This window comes from Pelobates fuscus, chromosome 3 (genome assembly GCF_036172605.1).
Source record: "Pelobates fuscus isolate aPelFus1 chromosome 3, aPelFus1.pri, whole genome shotgun sequence".
NCBI lineage: Eukaryota > Metazoa > Chordata > Amphibia > Anura > Pelobatidae > Pelobates > Pelobates fuscus.
The window spans coordinates 325,187,372-325,194,699 of NC_086319.1; the positions used below are offsets into that span (position 1 = coordinate 325,187,372).

The 7,328-nt window shown below is 44.1% G+C and overlaps 1 protein-coding gene across 3 annotated transcripts in view; it reads right to left on the reverse strand.

The window, feature by feature from the left end:
- Positions 1-7,206, reverse strand: part of EFL1 (elongation factor like GTPase 1) — a 289,883-nt gene extending 282,677 nt beyond the window's left edge. The window contains exon 1 of one of the 3 annotated variants that reach the window (XM_063448974.1): positions 7,188-7,206. The gene's annotated coding sequence lies outside the window, so the exon portion shown is untranslated. Of the gene's footprint in view, positions 1-7,099 lie in introns of all 3 variants that reach the window. The other 2 variants (XM_063448973.1, XM_063448972.1) reach the window with 2 other exon arrangements.
- Positions 7,207-7,328: the final 122 nt, after the last annotated feature.

Consider the following 7,328-nt stretch of genomic DNA (forward strand, 5'->3'; position numbering starts at 1 on the left):
TGAAGTCCGGGGAGGGGCCGAAGATCGCCTTGCCGTTCCAGGCTTGTATGTGTAGCAACCACCATCGCAGTTCTGATCTCACCTCCCGAGTGAGTGGGATCCAGTGGTCGTAGGAATGTCCGGTGCGCAGATATCCCGCTTTCAGCCGTTGCATGGCCCTGTAGTGTAGAGGGCCCGGGAATATCGCCTGAATGAATGAGGACAGGAGTCCTACAATCCGAGCGAGCATCCTGAGCGGTAACGAGTCCATCTTCAAGACTCGCCTGATTTCCTTCCTTATTGAGGCAATCTTTTTCGAGGGGAGGCGTAGTACGCATTCCCTCGAATCGATGTCGAAGCCCAGGAATTGTACCGACTGGGATGGAGAGAGAGACGACTTTTGTCTGTTCACCACGAATCCCAGGGACTCCAGTAAGTGAACTACAAATCTCGTCTGTGATCGTAGCCTGGACGCGGATTCGCAGAAAATCAGCAAATCGTCCAAGTATACGAGACAGCGTATGCCCTTTGTACGGATGCGAGCCATCACCGGTCTCAACAGCTTCGTGAAGCACCACGGAGCCGAGCTGAGGCCGAACGGCAGGCAAGTAAATTGGCATACCCGTCCTCTCCATCTGAAGCAGAGAAACTGATGGTAATTTTTGTCCACGGAGACCGTGAGATACCCATGCGTCTTTGGTAATCTGTTCCCAGTTCTGGAAGAAAGAAGACAGGTTGCCTGCAATAAACTTTGGGACATTGGTATGTACGGAAGGACTCACCATTATTGAAGCGGCCGCGTCCACGGCCTCTGAAACCTCTGGTCCTCTCTGCACCTCGGAACGTAGAGGGCCTTTGTGATGAGGACGGGAAGAAGGTTGAAGTCTGTGGAAACGACCTGGAACCTGAGGTCCAAAATCGGCTGGCGGCACGGTTCCGCTGTCGGCCAGCCCTTCCAAAAACACCTCTTGTGGGAGGAGTGTGGAACACCTGTCTGAGGGTGGTCTGAGCCTTGTTTAAGGTTGTGGACAAGTTCACTTGTCGCTTTATCTCTGTGATGAAGGCACCACCAAATAGTAGACCCTGGGCCTTCGGTCCAAATTCTTTGGCTCCCAGTTCCAGGAGCTTGCTGTCGATCCTGATCAGCGCCGATCTGCGTCTCTTGACGCAAAGTGCGGCGTTAGCGTTGCCCAGTAGACATATTGCGCGTTGGGCCCATTCGCGTATGACATGAGGGTCCAGTTGCGAGTCTTGGCTGAGGGCCAGGTCAGCGAAATACAGCATCTTAGCTATGGGGCCCAGCAGATCCAACACTTTGTCTTGTGCCGCCTTCATGCCCTTTTCCACCCCTTTGCGTGGGTCTCTGCCCGAGCGCGACATAAACACCATCATTGTGTCATCGAATTCTGGTGTTAGTGCAACTTTGTCGGGGTCAGCGGCCTGGGGCATTCGGCCCGGAGGCGCGTCCGTACCTCTTTTTCCAATGGCTTGCGCAGCCAGATATGTATGAATTTCGCCAGATGCTCTGGCAGTGTCCATTCAGAGGAGCGAGGGTGTCGGACGGTACGCGGGTCAAATAACAGCATCCCCTGGTCATCCATAAAGACACCATCTCCGGACGGACCGGTGGGGCGGTCGTCGTCGGCTTCTTTGCCTAAGAAGGTCTCCTTGACATAAGCCGAAGAAGTGGGTGGTAGGTCTTGCCACTCCTCGTCTTCCGAGGGTGAGCCGTCCCTTTGCCCTTCGTCCACCACATTCGGGGGGTGTGGGCCATAGGCTTCGTCCGAGGATAGGGGTGCGAAGGATGCGGGTTGTCGGTCCGCGCTCTTGACCCGTTTGACGGGCACCTTGCCCTTTGCCTTAGCGGAGGGGGGCTCGAAGCCTTTCTGAGCCTCTTGGCCTTGGACACCTCTGAGCCCGATGCCTCCATGCGTTCTGGAGGGCTAGTGATCAGAGGTATCGTTTGACCTTTGGGGCGAGAACAAGGTTCAGTGGAGAAAACCGTGGTGGTTTATCGTATGCAAATAGACAATATATGTCGGGTCCCGCTACGACCGGGGTTACCCGGCGTAGGGGCTGTATGTATAGAAGGCTTTATGCACGTAATCTTATCCAGAGGGGCTAAATATTTCTAGAATTAGGTAAGCCCTCGTGCATATTCTCGGGGTTCACCCCGGGTGGTGTGCCGTGGAAACCAGAGGACACCCACATCAACCAAAAAAGTGGGCCGTATCGCCCTGCATGCGTATCTGGGGGGTCACCCCAGGTGGTGTGCCATGAAAAAATACCCAGAGGACACCCACATAGATTTCACCCTTGGGTGCAGTAGAGAGGTATGACCCTGTAAAGGGTAACCATAGAATATACCCTGGATGGGTAGAGTAATATCACGCAATCCCCTGAGGGAGGGAATATAAGCATATGTCCCTTTATAATGCTTGTATAATATCCAGTGATAACATGTATAATATTAAGCCTTCAAATACAAATGTAAATCTGTATATATATGCATGCACTCCTCTTGCCTCACTGAGGCAGATATACATAAACGGAAGTATAAAACTTTTTTCACCCTTAGGGGTAGACTGCCAAAAATATATCTTTCCCCTGCACCAGAACGTAAGTGGTTAGGGGAGAGAGCGGGGAGTCACCCTGAGGGTAATCCCCGGTATCGTGGCGGCGGTCGGGTGATTACCGAGCCGCCGTGATAGAAGATAGACGGCCGCCGCGGATCTCGCGATAACCGCGAGATCCAAGATGGCCGCCGGCCGCGTGGGGAAGGGGTTCCCGCTCGTGGCCACTAGCGAGACGCAGATCGCGGCAAAACAAAGTAAGGCATAAGTAAAATAACCCCGGCTACCCTCCACCCGTCCCCACCAGCCCCAGTGAAATAGCAGACAGGTTCGCGCGGTACGGGAAGCCACGCCGCCCGCGGTTGTCTGGAAAGAGTGTGATATAAAACTCAGTGCACAGGGACAGTTAGAGAGGGGAAACAAACGGGTGCAAGTAGACAGGGTATAAAGAGTGTAAAATCAAAATAAAAGCAGTACACAATACAGAATAACAGTAGATAATCAAGGGTATAAAGAGTGTAAAATCAGAATTAAAGCAGTACACAATAAAGAATAACAGTAGATAATCAAGGGTATAAAGAGTGTAAAATCAGAATTAAAGCAGTACACAATAAAGTATAACAGTAGATAATCAAGGGTATAAAGAGTGTAAAATCAGAATTAAAGCAGTACACAATAAAGAATAACAGTAGATAATCAAGGGTATAAAGAGTGTAAAATCAGAATTAAAGCAGTACACAATAAAGAATAACAGTAGATAATCAATATGAAGCACCAGGTAAAAAATACTCTGACCTGTTGATGGCTGGAGCAGCAAAGAAAGAGGAAATGATGTCATAGACAGGCCCTTTTATGGGCAGCATATCTTTTCTCTGATTGGTTGTTACTGTTTCTATGCTGCTGGAGTTTTCAGTAAAGAAAGATATGCAAATATGAAGCCTCCTGTCATGTGGTAAAATTATATTCTCTTAGACTTAGTACTACAGTCCTGCAAGCAGTTTCAATTTCCCCCCGGTTCTTTTCATATAATATGGGTAAGATATACTGAGAGCTTTAGACATTACAAGTAGGTCTCATTACAGTTATCTAGCCCTCCTATGTGTGGGTATGTTTGCAGTTTTGAACTGTTGATTATTTGCAAGACTACTTTTTAATCCTGTTGGCTCTATTTAGATAATTCCACAGACGCTAGCTGTGGCCTTTAGAGCTTTGCAACTAAGTCTGCTCCCAGCCTTAAGACCAGTGTTTCTAGTCAATACTTTACTTAGCAACTTGGAGCTAAGCTTATCTGCCGTCTGTAGCTATCAGAATTGACCTTCCATGATTAAAGTCTAATATCTGTAGCTATCTGAAGACAAATCTATAAAGTACTCCATTGACCAAGATAGTTTGAGGTGAGCCATTGTGGCGAGATTTTACCCAATTCGGGTATCTGACCACCTATTTTGTTATTTTTGCTAAAGACTCTTTACGGTCCTATCATTAATTGATTTGGTAATCCCATTTTTCCTACTCCAGTACTTACTATAGACCTCCGGTTCTGGTATCCAGATGGTCTAAGTAAATGCGTTCACTATGTGTACATATGTTTGTTTGTGTGTATCTGCCGGTCACTTAATGTGTATGTTTAGGTCACCAGCTCCCCTCCGATCTCCCCCGCCCCCCAATGATGTGCCTGTCTCCGGCGGCTAGCACGCCTCCATAGCTGAGATTAGCAATCTTGATGATCTCAGCTAATCCAATGCTTTCCAATAGGAAAGCATTGGGAAGCTAATGAGCATGCACAGCAAAATGCTGCACCAGTAAGCATGTCCTCATAGAGATGCATTAAATCAATGCATCTCTATGGGGCACGTTCAGCGACTCCATGCAGAGCGTGGAGACGCTAAATGAAAATAGGAGACACTTTAGTTAGGAGACAGTGTTTTTCAACAGCAAAAATAAAATTCTTAAAGAAACAGGCTATAGATACTAGAGCCACTACACTAGGACTACAGTGATTTTGCTGACTATAGTGTCCCTTTAAGAATTGTATTTTTGTTGTTGTAAAAACTGGCTCATAACTTTGTTAGCTGGCTCCTAGATTCAATGCAAATTTGTCAAGCCCTGTAATAAATAAATTAAGGGGGCAATGGAGTTATTCCAGTCTATTGTGACTAACTGTTTACAGCATTGTTTATATTGTTCCATAAGCAATGCTTTGATGGACATAGCAAGGTATGGGAGTTGTAGTTCAAATGTCAGCTTTCTACTATATAATAAGCCAGCAACTGAACTACAACTAACAGAAACAAAACTTAAACATCATACATAACAATTCAGGAGCAAAAATGTAAACACACTGCAGGATGGGAACAAATGGTAGATGTGATGTGCAGCACAACTAATTACTAACCCAAAAAAGGGAATGAATAAAAAAGTGTCATTCAGCACTAGTTTACACACTGCACATGTCACGTCTAACAAAGTTCCCTTTCAATATAGCAACAAATCAGCAATGCAGCACAAATGTTAAATGCAAATATTTATTTCACACACTAGGACAAAAAGTACAAGGCATGCGAGCAAAATTATTCAACTCGAAAAGTGGGTACATGACACTAACAATATATTACGAGAATATTTTTAGCAATGTACAGTGAAAATTGTATTGTTTTAATGCAGACTGCATCTTTTGTGCGCAAAATATTTTAGTCTAAATATATATATATATATATATATATATATATATATATATATATATATAGACACACATACACATACACACTAGTCTCAACATTGACATTGCAGGGTTACGACAGTCACTTAAGCCGTTTCCTCAATTCACACGGAGTTTAACTCTGTGAGACGACGCTGAACGTCCGCACACTTTGCATGAGAACATCGTCTTGAAAATCCCTATAGGAAAGCATTTAGTCGATGCTATCCTATTAAAAAAGCATAATGTGCGGCTGCAGTTGCCTCATATGTGCAGTAAGTACCAACATCCCCATGACGTCAGAGAAGGCTAAGAGACCTTGGCGCTAGAATCAGGTAAGTGAATAAAGGGTTTTATAACCCTTTATTCGACTATAGTGTTAGAAATACAGTTTTGCATTCCTAACACTATAGTGTTCCTTTAAGGACCGCATGACGGTTTATGCCATCATGCAGTGCAGGACAATAAACACCCGTTGACGACACAGTCAAACGTACTAGTTTGGTTAAATCCTCTTCTGTGTGCTGGAAAATCCCTTTGCTGAAGTCACCAGAGGAAATCCCTCTGATGTGGGATTATAGAATTTGACTAGAGAATGTGATTATGGGTAAGATTAAGGAAAAAGTGGGGTATCCTTATAATTGAGAACAGTAGCAGAATACAAGTATGGGGTGTTTACAGTGGGATACACATGGCATAGCAATTTCCAGAAAATAAAACACGTGTGAAAAAAACCCACAAAGAATTTTTACCTAAATGCGTGATAAAAGTGTTGAATAAAAAGTTTTAAAATTCTCTTAGTAAAATAGCCGGGGGTGTACTTTCTGCAAATACGCTTTTGGATTCTGTGACTACTATAAAAGTTGTAAACTCAGCATGTCAAATTTTGCTAAGTATTTGCTTTAAAAAAACTAATTCACGCCTTGCAAAATTTGTTTTATAACTTCTATAAAGAAATCCTATCCTCAGGACTAATTTTCCCTAGTTGCTCTTAGTGTGTAGAAGTTATTGAATGTAAAACTGAGAAACACTTTTTTTTTAATATTTCATTGTGTATAGGGTATGCAAAGAAAGCCCTACTTCTCCTTGAAAAAAAAAATGTGTGGGTGCACTTAAACAGAAAGGGTGAAGTTATGGTAGAATAAACGCAAGACAAAAGTTGCTAACAAATGTGTCACATCCCAAAAAAGCCTTGGTCCTAAAGAGGTTAAAGTATACAAAAAGATATTTTAGATGTCCGGTTTACTTTATGGAAAATTTGAGAGGACCTACCTAGTTCTTTTCTTTTTATTATCTAGACTTAGTGTTTTGGGAATGCCCATGACAGCAAACATGAGATTGTTAAAATTATTATTATACTACTATTTATTCTGACCATGGATAATATTTGTTAAAAACTGACAACAAATGACTTATTGAAACCTTACCCCCCCCTTATTTATCCACAAATGAATCCGAGCACTATACCTGCTGTATATTGATTTGCAATGATGCTGAGCCTGACACACCACTAGCTCAGCATCCCATTAAAACCACAACTGTTGGGACAGATGTTAACCATCACTATCTTCTCCAGCCAGGCTCCCTTGTGGCATATTTTCTGTAATAAATATCTATTACATTTATTATATAAAGCCTATTATTTCAACGATCCGGTGTAGCAAGACTGTAAACGGGTTAGTGATGGTCTTTTTTTATTTTATTATTTCAGTAATAATTACATGTTTTAAATAATTTGTCTAATGGTCCTGTATCAAAAACTACTAATTATCCCAACAAAACACTTGCAGCCAGGCAGATATTGCACAGCTCCTGCCTGCAGCCAGGTGATCCATGGACTCTCACTTACCCTATATAAATATATATATATATATACTGCGCACTCACGCCGGTAGCTCAGCTCACAACAAGCATGTGGTACCCCGGAAGTCGCTGACCTTTTCACGTACTCCCTCCACCCCTGGCTCCACTGACGTCATCACGCCGCGGCCGCCCCGTTGGGAAGACGCGCGGTCGTTGCTAGGAGACGCTGTGCTGTCTTAGTTACAGACGCTCTTGGAGCTGGGAGACTGTAATCA